Consider the following 23,405-nt stretch of genomic DNA (forward strand, 5'->3'; position numbering starts at 1 on the left):
GGATAACCAGGTGGAAGTCCGGGGTTACCTGGAGTTGAGGACTACGTTCACAGACGGAGAGGCCTCCCGTACCGAAAGCATCCGGTACCTGGTCGTGAACGCCAACTCCGCCTACAATATTCTGCTGGGCAGGCCGGCGTTAAACCGTTTGAACGCGGTGTCCTCCACACGCCACATGAAGATGAAGCTGCCGGACCTCAATGGCCAGTTGATAGTCATCAGGTCAGACCAGGAGGAGGCAAGAAAATGCTATGAGAACAGCCTGAAAACGAAGAGAGGCGTGTTCATGGTGTATGAACGTCCGCCGAGCGCGGACACGACGATGATTGAGGCGATGCCTAATGAGGCCATACCGGAGAGGGCGAGGCCCGAAGCAGATGCGCCTATGGAGGAAGGCCCTGACGACGCGGCGCCCGTGGAAGAGGCGGCGCCCTTCGAAGATGATAGCAGGGAACCGCCCGCGGCTAATGCCGTAGAAAGGGAGATTGGCGGCAAGACATTCAAGTTAGGAAGTTCGCTGAGCCCAGAAGAACAGGAGGGGGTGGCGGAAGTGATTTCACGCCACCTGGATGCCTTCGCATGGTCCGCCTCGGATATGCCAGGCATCGATCCCGATTTCCTGTGTCACCACCTCAGCATGGACGCCACGGTCCGCCCCGTGCGTCAGAGAAGGAGAAAGTTCAATGAGGAACGACAGCAGGTGGTGAAAGACGAAACGCAGAAGCTGTTGAGTGCTGGCCACATCAGGGAGATTCAATACCCTGAGTGGCTTGCCAACGTCGTCTTGGTGAAAAAGGCGAACGGAAAGTGGAGGATGTGTGTTGACTTCACGGACCTGAATAAGGCATGCCCAAATGACTCGTATCCGCTGCCCAGCATCGATACCTTGGTGGACAGTGCGTCCGACAGCAAGGTGCTTTGTTTCCTGGACGCCTTCTCAGGGTACAACCAAATCAAGATGCACCCAAGAGACGAGAGCAAGACTGCATTCATGACTGAGACCTGCAGTTACTGCTATATGGTGATGCCTTTTGGGCTGAAAAACGCGGGCGCCACGTACCAAAGGTTAATGGACAAGGTCCTGGCGCCAATGCTCGGGAGGAATGTGTACGCCTATGTAGACGACATGGTGGTGGCGTCGTAGAATAGGGCACAGCACATGGCGGACCTGGAGGAGTTGTTCGTCACAATATCCAAGTAACGCCTCAAGTTAAACCCTGAGAAGTGTGTTTTCGGGGTAGAGGCCGGTAAGTTCTTGGGTTTTATGCTCACAGAGAGGGGGATAGAGGCGAACCTCGACAAATGCGCGGCGATTATCGCCATGCGAAGCCCGACGTCAGAAAAAGAGGTGCAACAGCTGACAGGGCGGATGGCGGCGCTCTCGAGGTTTGTTTCTGCCGGGGGAGAGAAGGGGCATCCATATTTCCAGTGCCTCAAGAGAAATAGTCGCTTTGCATGGACTGATGAATGCGAAGCGGCTTTCATTAAGCTAAAGGAGTACCTAGCAACGCCACCGGTCCTCTGCAAACCGATAGTGGGCGCGCCCCTCCGTTTGTATTTTACCGTAACGGAGCGGGCTATCAGTTCTGTGTTGGTCCAGGAGCAGGACCAGAGTCAGAAGCCCATCTATTTTGTAAGCAAGGCATTGCAAGGAGCTGAGACGAGATACCAAGCGGTGGAGAAGGCGGCGCTAGCGGTAGTGTTCTCCGCCAGGAGGCTCCGTCATTACTTCCACAACTTTACGGTGGTGGTGATGACAAACCTCCCTATACAGAAGGTGCTGCAGAAGCCTGATGTGGCGGGAAGAATGGTGCGCTGGGCGGTGGAACTGTCAGAATTCGACATCCAGTATGAGCCCAGAGGATGCATCAAAGGGCAGGTGTACGCAGATTTTATAGCGGAACTTTCGCCCGGAGGTGAACAAGAGGTGGAAGTGGGCTCGCAGTGGCTGCTCTCAGTTGATGGCTCTTCCAACCAACAAGGGAGCGGTGCGGGAATAATCTTGGAGGGACCCGACGACATACTGATCGAGCAGGCCCTGTGCTTCGCCTTCAAGGCAAGTAACAATCAGGCAGAATATGAAGCCCTGATAGCAGGAATGCTCCTGGCCAAGGAGATGGGCACGCAGAACCTCCTGGTGAAAAGCGACTCCCAGCTAATTACGGGGCAGGTGTTGGGTGAGTTCCAGGCGAAGGACCCACATATGGCGGCGTACCTGAAATACGTCCAGTTGTTGATAGGAGCATTTAACGCTCTTGAGCTGATACATGTCCCGAGGGAGCAGAATGCCAGAGCTGACCTGCTTGCAAAGCTGGCCAGTTCAGGCAAGGGGGGTAGACAGAGGACAGTGATCCAAGAGACTCTCAAAGCTACGCGTAGATTCGTGGAAGACAACAGAGTGGATGTCCTCCAGATTTATGCAACAAGGGGAAGGCCGAGGAGTTATTGCTCTGTGACCCAAGATACGCAGAGGGCGCCCCGCATCAGCATGTATGCAGAGGTGCCCGAAGGAGAGCAGATGCAGGTATGCGTTTTGACCCGGGGAGACACCTGGATGACGCCCTACAAGCGGTACCTGGCGGATGGGACTCTCCCATTAGAGCCTGAAGAGGGTAAAAAGGTCAAAAGAAACGCCGCAAGGTACACCCTGGTGGATGGGGTGTTGTTCAGGCACGGTTTCACTCACCCTATCCTAACATGTGTAAGTGGCGACGAGTGCACCAGGATAATGGCAAAACTACACGAAGGTATCTGCGGGAGCCACGTAGGGGGAAGATCCCTAGCCTCCAAGGTAATACGCGCAGGTTTCTTCTGGCCAACAGTGAAAGAGGACTACGCACGACACGCCCAGCGGTGCAGGCAATGCCAAAAGCACGCCATACATGGGGAATCGACATCCTGGGCCCATTCCCACTGGCAATCAGGCAGATGAAGTATTTGATCGTCGCCATCGAATACTTCACCAAATGGATAGAGGCAGAGCCCGTTGCACAGATCACTGCGCACAAGGTACAACATTTTGTGTGGAAAAACATTGTGTGCCATTTGGCGTACCTAGGCGCCTGATATCTGATAACGGGACCCAGTTTGCCAGTCAGCAGCTGAGAAACCTGTGTGCTGAGGTAGGAATCAAACAAGTGTTCGCACCGGTTGAACACCCCCAGACCAATGGACAAGTGGAGTCGGCAAACAGAGTTCTACTGAGGGGGTTAAAAAGAAGGTTAGAGAAAGCCAAAGGGGCGTGGGCGGAAGAGGTACCAAGGATCGTATGGGCATATCACACCACGCCCCAATCCTTTACTATGGAGACGCCTTTCAGTTTGGTGTACGGGTCGGACGCGATGATTCCGGTAGAAATACATGAGAGCTCGCCACGTTTTCAAAACTTTGTGGTGGAGGAATCCAATGAAGAGAGGCGGGTAAACCTGGATCTGCTAGACGAGGCCAGGGAAGAAGCTAGAATAAAAGCTGAAGCGATGAAGAGAAGAGTAGAGCGGCAATATAGCTCTAAGGTAAAGCCGCGACAGTTTCAGGTTGGCGACCTAGTGATGAGGAAAGCTCACCCATACGAGTTGGAGAATAAACTGTCTCCTAAGTGGACCGGACCCTTCAGAATTACTGAGGCTAAGGGCAACGGTTCGTACAACCTGGAGACTTTGGATGGAGGTCATATCCCGCGCAGTTGGAATGCAGCCAACTTAAAATTTTATTTCAATTGACTTATGTAAGCAGTTATGTAACAATTTAGTTGAAGGGGACGCTCTTTTTCCCTCTCGGAGGTTTTTTAATGAGGTCACCCTAATAAAAGGTAAAACCAGTTTGAGAAAAAGAAGTGCCTTGGTTTTTAGCCTTTATCTTTCTCCGTTTGAAGTAAGGTAAGGCGTCGCCAAGAGAAGGCGTCGCCAAGAAAGAAGGCGTCGCCTGGATGGAGGCGGGCGCCGTTGATGAACATGGCGAAGGAAAGCGCACAATATGCGAAACGTATGCAGAGTAAAGTGACGTTGCAAAAATCAATTATGATATCGAAAAAGTTGGTGTTACAAGCAACGTTCAATACAATGGAAGTAGCCCAAATAGGGCAAATATTACAACTCATGCAAGTCACAAAAGAGCCACTTTTCAGTGGCCATCAGAGTCAGCACTGGAGGAAGACGAAGCCCTGATCCCAGCCCGCAGAGCTCGAGTAAGTCGTGTCCTCCTTTCTTGGTTTATTTTCGAACCTGCACCAAGGGAGATAAATGTGTCAGAGATACCATGAAGCAAGACATGCACGGTTGGAAAGCGATAAAGGCCAAAGTTTCTAGGGCAGTGACTCTTACATATGTACTTTTCGAGAGTCCCAGCGTTGAACTCCAGGCTGATCAAAGTGGCAGAGTCAAAACCTCCCGCCTCAGCAAGAATCCGGCAAGCTATTTGATCACTTGGAGCCAGCTTCTTGAAGGGTTTGGTTTTGAGGGCCCTCGCCTCTCTCACCCAGTACAGCGGAAACCCATCCAGAGCGTCGGGAACAAGGTCAGTGTAGCAGATCTTGAAGAACCGGCCTTTCCACCCGGTGAACGAGTTTTGGAAGGGTGTGAAGAGAACTCTCCCGGGTACATTACTGAGAGTTACCCAGAGGTTGTGTCTCTGCCTCTTCACCTCAAATAAGTGAAGAAAAAGGTCAACCGAGGGTGCACAACCCAGAAACCCGAAGAGAATGTCGAAGGCTTTGACAAAGGCCCAGCTATTGGGGTATAACTGGGCCGGAGCAAGTGGGGACCACCTGGTAAAAGTAAAAGAAAGGGACCCCTTCGTTGGCCCGTTCGTCTCCACATACTGGCTCCCCTAGAGTGCAAGGGAGCACAGCGATGTCGTCGTCATGCCTCCTCGCGAAGGCCCGGTGGTCATAGGAACACGAATCCCCTTTGTGCTCCCTTATGGCCCTGGTAGCGAGTAAGCATGAACACTCGTCAAGAAGTTCACTCGAAGCCCAATGGTACAAGTCCTTGGGATTTACCCTAGAGGAAGCAGCATGAAAAGACATTCTTTAACAAGAGCAGGGATTGTCAAGGGTGTAGGGACTGCCGGAAATGCAAGAGTTGAGCGAGGGGAGCGAATGCTGGAACAACCCTTCGTGAGAAAAGAAAGGGTGCAAGAAGGAAGGGTGCAAGAAGGAAGGGCGCAAGAAGAAAGAACGTAAGTAGGTTGTGAAGAGTGAGAAAATGATGAGGATAGTTTCAGAGTTTGAAGAGTTAAATAAAGCGGTTAGAGCGCCAAACGACGCGAATGGATGCACCGCACGATCGAGCCACGTGGCAGAAGATGAAAGGATGACCCTGGCACCGCTGGTTAAACTCAGAGAACGTCGTATCAACAGAATATCCAGTGGTACGATGCGCTGTCGAAAGTGGGTCAGGGGCACAGCAGGAGTCAGGACTCAGTGGAATGACTGAATGTCCCATCAACCATACAAGAAGCACCACGTGGATCCAGTGGAATGACAGAACGTCCCATTAGCCACACAAGAAGCGCCACGTGGATGGCACGGACAAAATAAGAACTTGGGCGGCCTCAAGCTGGAGCTCTTCGACCTTTGCTTTGAGCTCGTTGTTCTCTTCGCGAGCGCGGGCCAACTCAGCAGCAGTCTCACCTAGTTCTTTGATCGCCTTATCCCGATCTTGCTCGACTTTGCCCAGAAGAACTTCCCTTTCGGTTGACTTCTTCTCGAGCTTGGACACTTGAGCCTCGTTGGCCTTCCTCGCCTCCACCAGCTCCGCAACCTGCTTCCTCAAGGGCACGAGCTTGCTCTCCAACCCGATGGTCTTCTGGACCTTATCATGCAGTTTTCTGTGCAGCTCATTCTTGTCGTCGCACACGCTTCTAAGTTCGTCTTTGGCGCGTAGCTCAGCAATCCAATCTTTTCCCAACATCATATCTGCGTTAGTGACACACAGTTATCACAAAGTTTCGACAGTCAACAAGGCAAAGAAAGATAAGTAATGTAAGACAGTGCGTAGGGGAAGCTAAAACTATACACAAAGTAAAGGTCGGACGACACGAACGTAAGCTAAGGAAGCCCAGGGACAAACCTATATGGACGTCAAGCTGGCTCTCGAGAAATTCGTAAGAGATGATGGAGGAAGTGGGGAGAACCACGTTGGAGGAGGCGGCTCTTTTCCAGAAGCCGCACAAGTCCCTGTCGAGGTCTCCCATTTTCTCTAGCTCCCTGAAGCTTGAGTCCTTCTTTCCCTTGTTCACCCAGTACAAGGGAAATCCGTCAAGAAGGGCAGGGTCTTGATCGCTGCAACACACACGCACGAACTTCCCCTTCCAATCCTTATAGGATTGCTGGAAAATGGAGGATAGACCTCCCAACGACCCTGTTGAGGCTGACCCATTGGCGATCACCCGGGTTCTTCGCCTCGAACAAGTACAAGAATACGTCGACAGAGACCGGGAATCCCAAGTGGGCGCAGAGAATCTGGTAAGCTCGCACGAACGCCCAGCTGTTGGGATGGAGCTGGGCGGGGGCAATGTCGAGCTCGGTCAGAAGCTCCCTCTCGAAGTGTGTGAAGGGAAACCGGAGTTTGACCTTCTTAAACATAGTTGTGTATATGAAGCAGAAGGGGGTCTCGTCGCTCCCCTGATCATCGGTACAGATTGGCTCACCGAGAGGACAAGGCCGCATGACCATTCTGTCGTCATGCTCTTTACTGAAAGAGAGGTTTACCCTGTCACCCTTCTTGAGGTAGAGGATGTCAAGGTCGGAGTTAACGATTGAAGTTTCACCCAGAAAAATTGCAGAGGCCCACGGGTATAGACGCCTATAATCTGGGAGAGGTTTCTCCATCGCGTTAGTTTGTGGTGGGTTTTGTTGTGGTTGGCTGGGATGAGAGGACGCGGGTCTCGCGACTCGGTCGGAAGGGACATTGGAACCCCTTGGGGGGTCGCGGGAGGATGAGGGGTTTGCCCTACGGGTTTTCGTCGGAGGGATGCGAGGAGATGGAGGAGGGTTTGGTGTGGTTTTTGGACAAGTCATTGACGAAGCTGCAAGAAGACGAAAAGGCATAAGAGTTCGCAAACAGAAAGACTTGACGGAAGGGGAGAAGAGGGGAGAACAATAGGGGTTCGCAGAGAAAGGTTCAGAAACCCTAAGCGAAGAAAGAGGAAAACAAAACAGAAAAACATCCCACAACGTATGCTCCAGACAAGTGTTGGATGATGCAAACCGATTAAAATGCAGCAAATATCAGTAGGAGTGACAAAAGAGTTACCTTTGCACGATCAGAAGAGTGGTCAGAAAGATGGAGGTTGGGAGAATCGGAGCGTTTGCTGAAGCGTTTTGAGAGTTCGAAGAGAGGTGGAAGATAATGAAACAGTGAAATGGCGCGAAGGGTTTAAGAGTTTCGGAGAATGTTGAACGTTGCGAGAAGCGCAAACGACAGTGAACAATGGCCGTTGATGGGTCCACGTGTCGAATGATCAAAGGAGTTGGTGAAATGTCCAGTCAGGGAACAGTTTTAGCGCCAACGCGCAAGGCCACGTAAGCTGTCGGATTTAAACCTCTTTAGTCTCCTCGCTGAACAAGTCGCAGCTCGAGACTGGGGGGCTTGTGTACTGACCAGGTCATCGGGTGTGATGACGTGTCTTGCACGTGCTTAGGTGGGGCGTGCCCAGTGGAACACGTGGGCAAGAAAAGATTGATGGTTCAGAGGTGAGCATGGTCGCCGGTTCGTGGAACTGGCGTTCTGCGACGAACATGCCCGGTTGTCAACGGGTTGGCTCATTATCGACGTATTTGGCGATAGGCAATCATGTAGCTTGACATCGCCGCAGGAAGCACGTCGCCAGATCTTCTGACAAGCTCAGATCGAAGCTGATGAAGGCCCAGAGGTGTAAGTTCAAGAGTACAACTCCAGTGAGGCAATTGTTGCGCCAGCATGGGGCGTGAAGGGTGTTTGGGTTGAGGGGACAGCTCGCCTATCAGCGACGGGATTCCTAGAGTGGACATTCGTTGATGGCGATGTTTCCTCAGCCAGAACATGCATGGCGCAGCGGTAGGGAGGGTGCCCTTAGGATAAGCGATATCACAGAGATGGTGCACTTTGCTGCACCCGATACTCGCCTTGTCAGGTGGTGTTCTAGAGCATGTCGCGCGCTAGCTCGCCCCTCGGATAGAAGACTTAGCCGCGCGACTGGTTACTACACATGAATAACGCTCGAGTTACCTTGGCTCAGATGATGACACGTGTAGGGCTGGGTGTTACCTGCTATCCCAGTCCAGATGGCGACACGTGCAGGGCTGGATGCGAGCCACGCGTCCAAAAGCATAACGGCCTGGAGAGAGAAGAAACCTAGCTATAAAGGTAACCTTAACAGAATTTGCAGAGGTACGTTTTTATTAAGGCTCATTCTGCTAGGGTTGTGTGTTTTTCAGTACGGTCCTACAGAGCATATTTTCTCTCAGTTTTTTGGGTGTTCTTGTCACTGACTTGAGCGTCAGAGTGCCACCGGCCGCAGTGGCGCCACCGTGTGTTTTTCAGGTTCTTAGAGAGGCTATCTGTGGGGTGGACTTGGAGAGCACGAGGGTGAAGCTGGTGAAGAGGTTCGTGACGAGGCAACGCTCTGGTGCGAAGTCAACCGGCAGGATCACCTCTTGAGGCATTGGAAATAAGGGTGGCCTTTCTCCCCTCCAGCAGACACAAATCTAGACAAAGATGCCATCCTCCCAGTCAATTGCTGAACTTCTTTAACTGAGGTTGGGATCCTCGTGGCTATAATAGCTGCACACTTATCGAGGTTCGCCTCTATTCCCCTTTCAGTGAGCATAAATCCCAAGAACTTCCCTGCTTCCACGCCAAAAACGCACTTTTCTGGGTTTAATTTGAGGCGATATTTTGATATGGTGGCAAATAGCTCCTCCAGATCAGCTACGTGTTGCCCTCTCTCGTGTGAAGTCACGACCATGTCATCTACGTAGGCCTGCACGTTCCTTCCCAGCATGGGTGCAAGGACCTTGTCCATCAGCCTCTGGTAGGTGGCCCCTGCATTCTTCAGCCCAAACGGCATCACCTTGTAACAATAACTGCACGTCTCCATCATGAACGCCGTTTTGCTCTCGTCCCTGGGATGCATCTTGATCTGATTGTAACCTGAGAATGCATCCAAGAAACTCAGCATCTTGCAACCCGAGGCGCTATCTACTAATGCGTCGATGTTGGGCAGTGGGTACGAATCTTTGGGGCATGCCTTGTTCAGATTTGTGAAGTCAACGCACATCCTCCACTTCCCATTCGCCTTCTTCACTAGAACTACGTTGGCTAACCACGCAGGGTATTGTATCTCCCTGATGTGCCCAGCGCTTAGCAGCTTCTGCGTTTCTTCCTTCATGACGAGACATCGTTCCTCGTTGAACTTCCTCCTTCTCTGTTGCACAGGGCGAACCTTGGCGTCCATGGTAAGACGGTGGCACAAAAAATCTGGGTCGATGCCTGGCATGTCTGCCGCAGTCCACGCGAATGCATCTAGGTGTCGCGAGATCACCGCAACCACCTCCTCTCGTTCTTCCTGGCTCAAGAAGCGTCCTAATTTGAACACCTTACCCCCTATCTGCCTTTCTACTATGTTGTCTTCTGGTCGGGGTCGCTCATTCTGCACGTTCTCTGCAAGACACTCATTCATGGAGTCCTCTTCCATGGGCGTCGCCCCAACGGATGCATCGGGCATCGCCTCCTCTGGCTCTTCCTCCGCGGGCGAGGCCTCTCCGTATACTTCTTCCATCGGCGAGGCATCGCCGTATCTTCCTTTTGTGTGCATGTCTTCTATAGGCGTCGCCCCTATAGGTAAGGCGTGGACTCTGCGGGCGTCACCTCTTCCAATGATTCTAATTCTCCTGGCGAATCCGAGACAGGTGGTCGCTTAATCACCATGACCACGCTTCTCTTTGTTTTAAGACTATTCTTATAGCACTTTCGGGCTTCTTCTTGGTCTGACTTGATGACTATCACCTTGCCGCTAAGATCTGACAACTTCATCTTCATGTGACGAGTAGAGGGTACTGCCCTCAATATATAAGCTGAGTTGGCGTTAACCACCAAGTACCGGATGCTTTCGGTACGCGACGTCGTTCCATCAGTGAACGTCGTCCTCAGTTCCAGGTAGCCACGTACCTCTACTGGGTTATCTGCAAATCCATACAAGCATCCAGTATAGGGTCTCAAGAGGTCAGGGGATAACTGTAGCTTGTGGAAGGTCGACCAGAACATGACATCTGCGGAACTGCCCTGGTCGACGAGAACCCTATGTACCTTCCTTCCTGCTGTGACCGCTGAGATGACCACGGGGTCATTGTCGTATGGGACGACATCCCGTAGGTCAGCCTTTGTGAACACGAGGTTTGATTCCCAAGGGTCGTCTGGAAATTCCCCTGCAACTGAACTTACTGACCTCACATACCTCTCACGTTGAGAGGCAGTGGGTCCTCCTCCAGAAAATCCATCAGAAATGGTGTGGACCTCCCCATAGACTGGCGCCTCGTGTTCCTGGCTTCCTCTGGCGTCGCCGGGACTGTGGTTGTGGTGGACCTGCGAGATAATATTTCAAGAAACCATTCTTCACAAGCTCATCCAACTGATAGCCCAGGGCCAAGCAGTTGTTAATATGGTGCCCAAATGCCTCGTGAAATTCGCACCATAATTCCTTGTGAGGTCCCAGTACCTTGTCAGACTTCATTGGCGGCCTCAACCTGTCAACTATGTTGGGCACAACGATGAGGTCTTTGAGTTCTACCACAAAGTTGTTCCTTAGTGGTCTATTTCCCTCTCTCCTTCCTTCTGCTTGACCCCTAGGTTGGGTCCTCCTCGTTTCATAGGTGCGCTTGCTGTCTGGGTTTCTTCTCTCTGTGGCAGCTTCGTGAACCCTGGCGGGTTGTGTGCGTATCTGCGCTCTTGGTCGTGCAGGTGCAGCAGTCGTGCACTTCTCGTACGCCTCGCCCTCTGAGGCAATATGTTCTCCGCTCGACGCCTTACTTCAGCAAAGGTTTTGGGGCGGCTGCGGTTAAGCGATTTACTAAAAGATCCAGGACACACCCCCTTCCTAAACACGTACACGATCATGGGCTCGTCTGTGGTACCCACCTTCACCACCTGCGCCCCAAAGCGGCTTATGTACTCTTTCAGGGTTTCCCCTTGGTATTGCTTCACGTCGAAAAGGTCGTACCAAACTGGGGCTGGGGCCCTATTGGCTAAATACTGCTCTCTAAATAGTCGTGAGAGTTGTGCGAAAGATGTGATGTGACCCTCTGGGAGGCTGATGAACCAATCCATAGCCATCCATGTCAAAGTGCTCATAAAGAGCTTGCACCTTACAGCATCAGAACCGCCAACCAACATCATCTGTGTGTGGAACGCAGTGAGGTGCGCCTCAGGATCCTCCATCCCTGTGAAGGTTACCTTGGGCCCCGTGAACGTGTTGGGGATCGCTGTCTCCAGGATCGCCTGTGAGAATGGTATTGTGAATTCTCTAAGTGGGGAGGCAGTCTCAGGCTCGTCTACATCGCGCCATCCATGGTGTAACTCCTCGTTGGCACGGTGGAGCTCATCGTTTCTCGCCTGAGAAGCTACGAGATCCGCCTGCATGCGCTTTTGCTCTGCTTTCGATGTTGCCATTGCTTCCTGCAGCCCTTGCATCATGCCCGCTAGTTGTTGCATGGTCATCTCTTCACTCCTAGAGCGCGCAGGTGTCATCTTCATGACTTGCTGGAAACCTTCTTAACTTATCTTGGTTTTGAGAACTGGAACTGAAAAACTTGTGTAGTGGGACTGATGTTTTATATCGACCCCACGGTGGGTGCCAAATGTTCCCGCCGGTTGACCGGGATCGTCTTTGCGCGTGGCTCGTCCTCGCGAGCTAGGGCACCTTCGTTATGCTCCGTCCGTGATACCTGAAAAGAAGTGAACAAAGGGGCACCCTCGCGGCCGTTTGCACTCCGACGATCAAGTAAGCTAGCGAGAAACATCAAAGGTGACACACCCTCTGGAGGTGGCCGAAAATAACTGTGCTGGAATACTAAAATTGGGTTGCCCTAATTGTCTTGTGCTCACAGTGGGTGTGCAGCAAAAGCAACTAGGGTTTGTGTTCTGTGTAAACTGCGAGAATTAGGTCAAAACTCGGATCCCCTCCTCAAATGACCCAAGGCCACTTTTTATATACCTTCTGCATTTAAAGCGCGTTGAAGCGTATTGAAAGCGTATAAAAATGTTCCTTGGAACGTTCGAATCTTAACTGAATTAGCGCGTACCTTGACAAGCTATCACTGAAACATTTAATGAGCACGTGCTAATTGCCACGTGTCCTTCTGACTTGATCGTTATTCTGTGCGGAGGGCCTCACAGCGCCGTAACCCAACTTAGGGTTAATCCATTGTGTGAGTCTTCCTTCCTTGAAGTGCATCTGGTGCGTGGGGTGACTTTCTGGGCGCCAACTCTTGCGCCCCAGACTCGAGTCTCTCGCCCTGGGTGTATCTACCTTTCTCTCGTACAATGCACGTGGTTCTCCCCTGGTCGTGGCCCTCTCATGGGTCGTATCTGTCCTAGGGTCTCCCAGCAGTGGTGTGGATACTTCACGAGTCAGGTTACCCCCTACTGGTACTAGAACTTATGGCCCTGAGGCCACCTTTCTCTTCTCTTTGTTATTGTCCTGAACTATCGAGGCCCGAAGCCTCCTTGCGATGTCTTAGCTTCGTGTTTTGTCTTGGCGACGCCTTAACCCGGCGACGCCGTTACTTGGCGATGCTTTAACCTGGCGACGCCTTTCTTAGGCGACGCCTTAGAAAGGCGACGCTCCCTATTGGCAACGCATTAGCCCGGCGATGGCTCAGGCGGTCAATCTGTTGACTTTCTTCCTTGGGTCCCACGAGGGGTCCTACCACACATTGACTTTGACTTTTGGTCAACGCCCGGGGACGGGACGGTACAGAGTTGCTAAATGGAAGAAAGCCTCACATAGGCCACGTAAAGGTCTTTGGATGTAGATGAAACATCCTAAATAATGGTAAAGAAAATCTGGGTAAGTTTGATGGTAAAGCTGACAAAGGTATTTTTCCTGGATACTCTCTATCTAGCCATACATATAGGGTTTACAATAAGAAGCTTATGATTGTTGAAGAATCTATGAATGTTGTTTTTGATAAAACTAACAAATTTGAGCAAGGTTTAGCAAAGATCAGTACAAAAGAAGATGAGCATAATATTTTCCTGAAGAATTTGGAAAACAATACAGAAATTCAACTGCTTGATTCTGCGAAACAACCAATTGAAAATCTGCAGCATAGTGATCTTCCAAAAGAATGGAGGATTCCCAGAGATCTCTCTTTTGACAACATCATTGGACAAATCAACAAGGGTGTGTCTACTAGAAGGAATGTGTAAAACTTCTACAACCATACAACTTTTGTCTCCAAGATTGAACCAAAGTCAATCAATGATGCACTCAAGGATAACCACTAGACAACAACTATGCATGAAGAGCTCAATCAGTTTATAAGGAATGATGTGTGGTTCCTAGTTCCTAAAACAGCTTAAATGAATGTCATAGGAAAAAAATGGGATTTCAGAAACAATTCAGATGATTCAGGTGTCATCACAAGAAACAAGGCAAGGCTTGTTGCTAAGGGTTACAACCAAGAAGAAGGGATTGGCTTTGAGGAGACCTTCACACCAGTAGCAAGGTTAGAAGCTGTAAGACTCTTATTAGCCTATGCATGTATGAATGGATTCAAGTTATTTCAGATGGACGTGAAAAGTGCTTTTCTAAATGGGTTTGTGAATGAAGAGATCTTTGTATCACAACCACCTGGATTTGAAGATCACTAATATGCTAATCATGTACACAAGTTGAACAAAGTCTTGTATGACCTTAAGCAAGCACCAAGGCAATGGTATGAAAGGTTAAGTTGTTTTCTTCTATCTAATCAATATGAAAGAGGGAAGATTGATAAAACCCTTTTCATTAAGAAATTTGATTCTGCTGTAATCTTAGTTTAAATATATGTAGATGACATTATCTTTGGATCTTCTAATGAAAAATTGTGTGAAGATTTTGTATAAGCTATGCAGGGAGAATTTGAGATGTCAATGATGGGGGAGCTCTCTTTCTTTCTTGCGCTGCAAATCAAGCAATCTAGAGAAGGCATCTTCTTGTGTCAATCCAAGTATTGCAATGACATACTAAAAAAGTTTGAGATGGAGAGCTGTAAAGCTGCAACAACACCTATATATACAAATTGTTACTTAAGTGCTGATGAAACTGGAACAACAGTTGACCAAATGAAATACAGGGGGTTGATAGGTTTTCTACTATATCTTCCAATCCAGTCCTAAGGAATCTCATCTTAAAGTTGCCAAAAGGATCCTAAAGTATCTCAAATACAGTGAGATTGAGATTGGTTTTGAAAGAAGTTTTTCAAAAGTTTGCAACATTGCTGAATAACTATGCAAGTGGTTCAAGGTCTGATCATAAGAGCTTTCTGATTCCTGTAAACTCAGGTGTAATCTGTTCCTTTCATGATTCTTGTGTTTGTTCTTTCTTAAACGTGTAAGTGTGTGGAAATCTTGTAAAGTCAGAGGTTGTTCTGGCAGAAGGTGTGTGTTCGCAAAAAGGGTGAGTGGTTCTTGTAATCTGTGAGTGATTACTAGTGGAACCCAGTGGTTGTTCTGGGAACTAGATGTAGCTCAAGGTTAAGCGAACCAGTATAAAATTGGTTCAGTAAAACTGTTTGTTTTAATTGGTCACACCTTTCTCTGGCGTATAGGACCCTAAGGGCTTAGATGATTATCTCGGGAGGGTCAGATGCTATCTGGTGTAAAATGCAAATGGGTACATTTATAGGAACAACTTTGTAGTGGTTTAGTGGAATACCAGGTGGTCGAATCACCTCTTTCCCCTAATTTTTCCAAATGTTCAAAGAGCAGTTCTCGACCAATAGGTTCAATCCCCCACGACCGTACGATCTTTTCAATCTCAAGCAGAAGGAAGATGAGTCGCTTAAGGAATCTTTAAACATGTTTTGTGAATTATCAATAAGACTCCAAACTCAGGATGAAGAGATGGAAGTCGTCGCCTTTGTACAAGGGATGGAAACAAGCCCGTTTAGTGATTCATTGATCAAAAGCCCATAAAATTCGTTGGCCAAAATACATGAGCGAGCTACCGCCCACATTGAAGTCGAGGAAACCGTGGTCAGAAAAAACGACACCTCACATTCAAAGCAAACCAAGTACAAGGAGAACAACTGAGATCGTTATGCTAGGAGGAGAGAAGCACCCACCGAGAAAAGGGCAGACCAGAGATACGTTCCCTATGTTGCCAAGAAGAATGAATCTAAGGCGAAGGGCCGAGAGGAAACATCAGCCAGACCTAGGTTCCGGGTGTCCTATAAAGAACTCATTGGAATGCCTACAGTGTTGAAAAGGTTGAAATTTTTGTTAAAGACAAACCGATTTGTAGGATCGCGAAAGAACATGTGGTATGATTTTCACCAAGCTTTTGGGCATGGAACCAAGTGATGCATCGCACTTACTTATCAGCTAGAATACGTGGTTAAAGAAAGCCTCCTGACATAATATCTTGAGGTCGGTCAAGAGGGTTTGTATGTAGAATACGCATCTTCGGATCAAAGGCATGAAGCCCCAGTCCTTGGAGAGTTGAACACCATCGCAGGAGGATTTTCTGGAGGAGGAAGCTTAGTCTCCAAGCGCAAGAGTTATGCTCAATCTATAATGGACTTAGACAAAAAAAAACTCAGAAACCCCTTCGACCTCTCCTTTTGTTTCACAAAGACCGACTTGGAGGACGTGTTTCCCCATGAAGATGATCTTGTGGTGATATTAGTTTTCACTATGCACAAAGTCCTAATTGATCAAGGAAGCTCAATGGATGTGATGTTTTAAGGAACCTTTGTCAATTTGTAGATATCTCCAGATCAGCTAAGACCATACGATGGCTGTTAGGTTGATTTCCTGGGTGACCAGGTGAAGGTGCACGACTATGTTAAGTTAAGAAAAACTTTTTCTGATAAAAGAACGGCCAGAACAGTCGCCATCAAGTATATTGTTGTCAATGCACCTTCAGCACACAACTTGCTCCTTGCCCGACCTGCTTTGAATAGGATAGCTGCGGTGACCTCAAAAACCCACATGAAGATGAAGCCGTCAATTGAAGGAAAGGTGATTACAATAAAGGCTGACCAAAAAATGGCCCGAAAATGTTATGAGAGTAGCTTAAAGAACCGTAAGACCTACACACTGGCTATCCAACATAGAGAACTGGGATGGATGGCCGAGGTTGATATCAGTAGTGAGAGGCGACCTGAGCCTACCGAGGAAGCTCGAGAGAAGTAATAAAGGGAAAACAAATTCAAGCTCGGTACCGCACTTTGCAAGGAGGTAAAGGACAAAATAATCGATGTTATCTCAGAGAACATGAGCGCTTTTGTGTGGTCATCCACTGACATGTCGAGGATATGTTGATTAAGAGTGATCAAGACCTTTGAAGAATCCAAATCCAAGGTGTTTGATGAAAGGCTAGAGTTGTTGCTGTGTGTGGGTGGGATCTGGGTAGATTAAAGTGTAATCACTCCCTTGTTGAATCTAAAACTGATGTGATTTAAAACCTTTTTGAAAATGGATGCTTTTCTAACCAAGTGAAAAAAAACCTGTTGTTTTGTCGAATCAATCGGTTGTTTTACTCTTAAAGGTTTTTGAAAATGGTTGAAAGCTGTTTGACTTGGTTGACTTTGCTGTCAAACCAAATCAATCGGTTGTTTCGTGATTTCAACCGAATGTGTCTTTTAAAATCCTAATTGAATTCAGTTTTGATTGGTGAATTTGTCTTAAATGATTTCTAATTGAATAGGCTCCTGCTTTAAATGTTTTTAACCAACCTTTGGAAGTATATATCATTTGTTATACGCTCCTGGAAGAAAAGAAATAGTTTTGAGAATTCAGTTTGGAAAATTTGATCTCAAGATTACAAGATTCACATCAAGATTAGGATTTTCAAGTGAGAGTAGAATAGGATTGCAATTGTATACTTTTCAGTTATGCTTTGATCAGGTGTAATCCTTCCTCAATATTTTGTATTTTTATAGTTGTGTTGCCAAGGAGTGTTGTGTGTTCCTGAGGTGTTCAAGATTAATACTCTTGGTGTGGTTTGCCAAAGGTAGTGTGTTTCTTGAGGGGGTCAAGGTCACTACTTTGGTGTGTGGTGTTTGTAATCTGGTTTTGATTGCATAGTGGATTACCCAGTGGTGTCTGGGGACTGGATGTAGCTTTTGGTGTAAGAGTGAACCAGTATAAATCTGTTTGTGTGATTCTCTCTTTCCCTGATCTCACATATATTTGTTTTAAGTTGTTTTTATTAACTGTTGATAAAAACAACCGGTTGAATCGCAAAAACAACCGGTTGAATCGCAAAAACAACCGGTTGATTTTCTGGAAATCAACTAAAACAGTTTTGTTCATTACTTTCCTTAGTTTCTTTCTTTGTGATTCTTCATTGGCTTTCATTATACATTCAAAGTTTTTGAAAATCTTTTATAAACAATTCACCCCCGCTCTTGTTTAAGGTCATATATTTTAACAATTGGCATCAAGAATTTGGTACTTGAAAAATAGTCAAGTTTGATCCTGATCCTGCCGGCAACTTGAACGTGGGTGAATCGCTTCGTAACACTCTCTGCCCTGTCTTCGCGACTGCGTCTCCTGAAGAATCACCTTCTGAACTTTCTGTCTTCAAAATGTGACCTACAAAACACACAGACGGCGCCTCTAGCGACCGTTTGCACTCCGACGATCAAGTTAGTCCAACAGAACCACCAGAAACTGGAAACTAGTAATGTGTGTGTGAGAAAAAACTTGCACTATGTTTTTCGTCTCTCTTTCTTTTTTCCCCCCACTCTCACTCTGATTCTGCCTTTTATCTCTCTTTCCCTGCTTCTGGGCATAACAGAATTCTGTTATGCTTTTCTGGCATGTGTCAGAACCCTGTCATGCTTTTCAGAGAAAGCGTACCTTCAGAATCAGCAATGGGGAGCGTGAGAGTCTGCGCATGTCTGCGCTTGTCTGTACCTTTAGCGGTACGGAGTGCTCTTTTGTCTGGACCGCACCCCTCTCAGATGATGACACGTGGAGGCCTGCAACTCACATCTAACCACACACGTGTCACTTACTGGAAGGGCTCTAGCGCCTCTCTTTGTCTGCCTAAGTTACGCCCTTGCGGAGTAACCTAGGATGCTTCTCTTATCTGGGTAAATTGCATACTCTTAGGAGAACGTCGGGTGTGGCTGGTCTAGGCGCACTCACCAAACGTTACTCTCTGTGTAGGCGACTTACCCTTCAGGATGACATGCACGTAATGGGTTGAGGGAATCACCAATCACCGACTGGCTTACTAGTTCCCTCAGGCCACTCTCGTGCATGATTCCTTGAGGTGTGCTCATGCGAGGCCTATGCGTAACGCTCTCGCTGGGAACCTTAGTCCCAGTTTAACTGCGTGTAACACGAGACCCCGATGACAATACACCCGATGACTGATCAGTGTTTATTCGCTACTCGCACTCTGCCTCCAGGCGCGAGTCTGGGAACTGGTCTGCTGGTGGTCACTCGGCTACTGACCACCGATCACCATTCTGGGTGATCTATCCCCCGACCTCTCTGCCGCCTGATCTGTCGGTGGTAACTTGGTTACTGACCACCGATCGCCTCTCTTGGCGATCGTCCCTCTACCTCTCTGCCACCTAGTCCACGTGTCACCCCGCGAGTGGTCCACGTGGTTCTCTGATGCTGACGTCATCGACTACCGATGACCGATCGGATCACAAGCCCCCCAGTCTCGAGTCGAGAACTCGTTCTCAGCGAAGAGACTAAGTGGTCGTGCCTTCAGTCCACGTGGCAAGTGGGGCCGCCTCACGTGCCACCTCACGTGCTGCTTCTTTAACGTTTGGACTCCCTCTCTTCATCTCGCGACACGTGGCGCCATCGACGGCCAGCGTTGTGCGTCGCTAGCGCTTCTTTCATTCAAATTGGCGCGCCTTTCCACTGTTCCTTCATCTTCATCATTTGACTCCCAGACTCTCTGCGAACTTCTCTTCTGCGCACCCATTTTTCTTCAAATTCTCTGTGATCCTAATCTCTTACGATCATTCAAAGGTATGGTTTTTCTTTTCCCTGGCCCCTTTTTGGTCATCTTTACTGATTGCATTTATCATTCTAGTTATCATGCATCCATCTTCCCTGTTTTTCTTCTTCTCAACCCGCGCTAGGGTTTTTCTCGTGTTTCCGCCTTGACTTCTGCCTCCCCTTCTTTCTCCTTTACCTGGGCATTTCTTTCTCGTTCCCTCTCTCTGTTTTTCACCGAACCATCCATCACTCTCTCCCTTTCTATTTCTGACCCTTCGTTTTCCTCCATTGCAGCTATCTCTCGATGGCTCGCTTGAAGCAGACCGCTCGTGTCATTGCCTCTTCCTCTGGTGCACAGCCCTCCGCGAGTGCACCAGCTTCGCCACCGCCTGTTGTCACCTCATTCCATGACAACGCCAAGGTCTATGACTGGGCCCCTCTGGCGTTGCTATCTGAAACGTCCATCTTGCTACCTGAGGACCATCTTAACTCACTTCTGAGCCACGACCCGGACGAACCCTCGTGTTCCATAGACAGGGAAAACGACTTCCACATCCGAGTCCGCATCCCTCCCCGAGGGATGCCCATTTGCGCTGACGACAGGGCCACCAATGGGGTGCCCTTCGTTTTTGTTTACTCCGCGATCTTCAAAAGGTTGAAGCTGCGACTCCCCTTCACCTTCTTCGAGAAAGAGCTGATGATGGAGTTGAACGTCGCGCCTTGCCAACTCCACCCCAACGCCTGGGCCTTCATCAGGGCGTTTCAAATCCTGTGCAACCACTTTGGGCACAACGCCTCGGTGGAGGTGTTCCTTTACTTCTTTGAGGCGAAGAAACCAGGAGATAGGTTTTGGGTCAGCCTGAACGGGGTTGCTGGACGGGTGCTTCTGGGCCTGTACCAGCAGTCCTTCAAAGACTGGAAGGGCAGGTTTTACATGATATCCGCCACCCCACAAAGCCCTCATCTGCTCGAGGGGTACCCCCTCTACTGGGTCCCCCAGGTTCAATTCAAAAAACCCAAGGATCTCGAGACCATGGACCCCTACGAGCGCGAGCTGTGTGGGCTGCTCCTGGGGGCTAAGTATGACTCCGCTCGCCTCATCAAGGATGAGTTTGATGTGGTTTCCTTGAAGAAATATATAGGTAGTTCTTTCTCTGCCGCCCCTTAGGACACTTATACCTCCTCATGCATGCTCTTATACGCTTCACCTTGCTTGCGTCTCTTAGCTGTCTAATTTTCCCCTTTCTTGCCTATGCAGATTCAATGTCAGGGAAAGATAGGAGGTTGGCGGTGTTAGAGCTTGCTAAACGCCGAGCGGCCAAAGGGACTGGCTCCTCCTCTTCCACCACTGAGCCAATTGAAGCCCCTCCACTCTCGGTCGCGCCAGCTGAAGGCCCCGAGCCAGGGAAGAAAAGGAAAAGACTGGTGAAGGCTTCTTCACTTGTACCTGCTGCTGCTGCTGCCTCAGTGGAAGAGGAAAGCTCTGGCTCCCCCCTCATTCACCGCCAGAGGAAGAAACCAGTGGTTGAGGGGGGTCTCGTCTCTCCAGCCTGGAGAGATCGAGGTGGTGGAGGTAGAGGAAGGTTCACCACCTCCCCCTCCCTCTACTCGACCTGCCCCAGAGCCCGCATGCCCATCTTCTCCTTGCCAACAATCGCCCCCAGTCTCTCTACCGCCAACTTCCCCCCCAGCAGGCCAGTCGCCTGGTCCATCCGCTCACCCTGCTGGGGGTGCCTCTGCTCAGAACGAGTGTGCCCCGACTCCACTACCAATCTCCACTGCACATGCTGAACATGGTGGGTCCGGCTCGCGCCCAAGCAACACTGGGGCCAACCATGAGAACTTCAGCAGAGTTATCTCCATGGTGCGACAGCACATCAGCAACGGGGAGCTCGTCGACTGGAGCGGGGAGGAGATAGATGCACACCTTGCCAAGCAGGTGGTGCTCTCGCTGGAGTTCTCCACCCAGCATCGCAAACAGAAAGCCCTGGAGAAAAGGGTGAAGGAACTTGAGCACGACAAGGAGTCGTTGCAATGTGACCTTGAAGCCGCCCAGGGTTCTGTTGAGCTGATGCGAGGCATGGTGGAGAAGGCCAGGAGAGAGTATTTGATGCAGGTCCAGGAGACCATCAAGATGGAGATCTTGATGGGGCAGACTGTTGGTCCTCTGGACTGCAAGGTGGCAGAGCTAGAGGCTGAGAATTCTTCCTTGCGCGAACGGAGTCAGATGGTGGAGGAGTTACAGGCTGAGAACGCCTCCCTACGCCAACAGGATTCTCAGCGGGTGGAGATGCTCAAGTCTGCCAAAGAGGCAACTGCTGCTGCTGAAAGGAAGCTTGAGGAGGCAGTGGGCAAGCTGACTGAAGCTGCCTCCTCCCTTGCTGCCCTCACCACTGAGAGGGATGCTGCAGAGGCATCGAGGCGAAGTCTGGAGGCGGAGAAAGAGGACTTGATGAACGTGGGCGCTGATTCCCTCATTGATGGATTCGAGTTGGCGCTCGAGCAAGTCCGCTGCGTCCTCCCAGAACTGGACCTTTCTCAATTCAGCATTCATCACTCGGTGGTAGATGGAAAACTTAGGCCTCCTACTCCCTGAATCTCTTCCTTTTTGTAAATTCGACTTCTTCTGTACAAAGCTTCATTTTGTAACCTTACGTTTCTGCACCATTCAACTCATTGTAACTGACAATTGTATGAACATCTCTGGTGATATACCTTGATTTTAACTGCTCAACTTCTCTTTGTATTTTCTTTGGACTTCCCTTATCTTTACGTGCGCGACTAACTGTTAGCTAGTTTAGGTTCAGCGCGATCCTGGGCTTTACCTTTCCTTTCGCACACGACTAAGTGTTAACCAGCTTAGGCTTAGCACGATCTGCTTCTCTTACTCTTTGCGCGCGACTAAGTGTTAACCAGCTTAGGCTTAGCGCGATCTGCTTCTCTTATTCTTTGCGCGCGACTAAGTGTTAACCAGCTTAGGCTTAGCGCGATCTGCTTCTCTTACTCTTTGCGCGCGACTAAGTGTTAACCAGCTTAGGCTTAGCGCGATCTGCTTGATCACGACTGGCTATTCCCTCAGCTTGGTGTTTAACAGTCCTCGTGCGCTGCTTTGCACTACTAGCCAATTACCGACAACTCATCAGTGATCGCTCTTTAGTCCTTACTTAGCTTTCTCTGTCGCTCTAGCGCTAAGTGCATAAAGGACCTTGACATCGATCGCTCAAAGTGATGCCTCGTCTTGGGGAAAGAAAGTGTTTCTCGCTAACCCCTTTCCCTTTCCCCAAGGTCATCACCCTTTGGCGGGTTGAGTCGCCCATTTCCTGTCTCACTCCTGGGGTGAGAAAGGTTTCTGACTGAGAGTCTTACTGGGCCAATATTGGTGTATGCCAGGTGGGTAAGGACGTTTTGTCAAAACCTTTCCTTTCCCTCTCTCGGTCTTACTAGCACCCCTGGCTTTTCAAACCTTTCTGCTTGCGCTCACACCTGGGGTGAGGAAGACTTAGATCGGTGCCAGTACTTGCGCCTAGGGCAAGTAGGGCCTAACCAATCACCTGCACTTGCACCTGGGGCAAGGAGGATTTTAACTTTAATACCTGAGCACACTTGATATGCTGGAAATTTTTCTTTAATTGGGTGGCCTCGTTAAAAACCCTCTTTAGGGAAAAGAGTGCCCCCTTGTCTGTTCGACTGTTTCCACCATATACAGAGCATGTGTCTTTTAGCGCGAGAACGCCATTACTGTACAACTTTAACTGAAATAAAATTTTAAATGGGTGGCGTTCCACGTTCTGGGGATTGCTCCTCCATCCAAAGTCTCTAGGCGATAGGCTCCGTTCTCTAATGTCTCCACCACTCTGTACGGGCCTGTCCACTTTGGGGATAATCTGCATGTCATTCTGATGCGCCTTTCTCATCACCAGGTCACCTTCCTGGAAGCGCCTGGGCCTCACTTTAGAGTTGTGCCTCCGCTCTACTCTCCTCTTCACAGCTTCAGCACTGACTTTGGCCTCTTCTCGCACTTCGTCTAGCAGATCCAGATTCACCTTACGCTCTTCATTGGACTCTTCAGCAACGAAGTTCAAGAATCTGGGGGAGCTCTCCTGTATCTCTACGGGAATCATGGCGTCTGTCCCATAGACAAGGCTGAAGGGTGTCTCATGGGTGCTGGACTGTGGGGTGGTGTGATAAGACCACACAATTCTAGGGACCTCCTCTGCCCAGCCTCCTTTGGCCTTGTCTAGTCTTCGCTTC

The sequence above is a fragment of the Phaseolus vulgaris genome, chromosome 7 (genome assembly GCF_051622355.1).
Source record: "Phaseolus vulgaris cultivar YP4 chromosome 7, ASM5162235v1, whole genome shotgun sequence".
NCBI classification, from domain to species: Eukaryota; Viridiplantae; Streptophyta; class Magnoliopsida; order Fabales; family Fabaceae; genus Phaseolus; species Phaseolus vulgaris.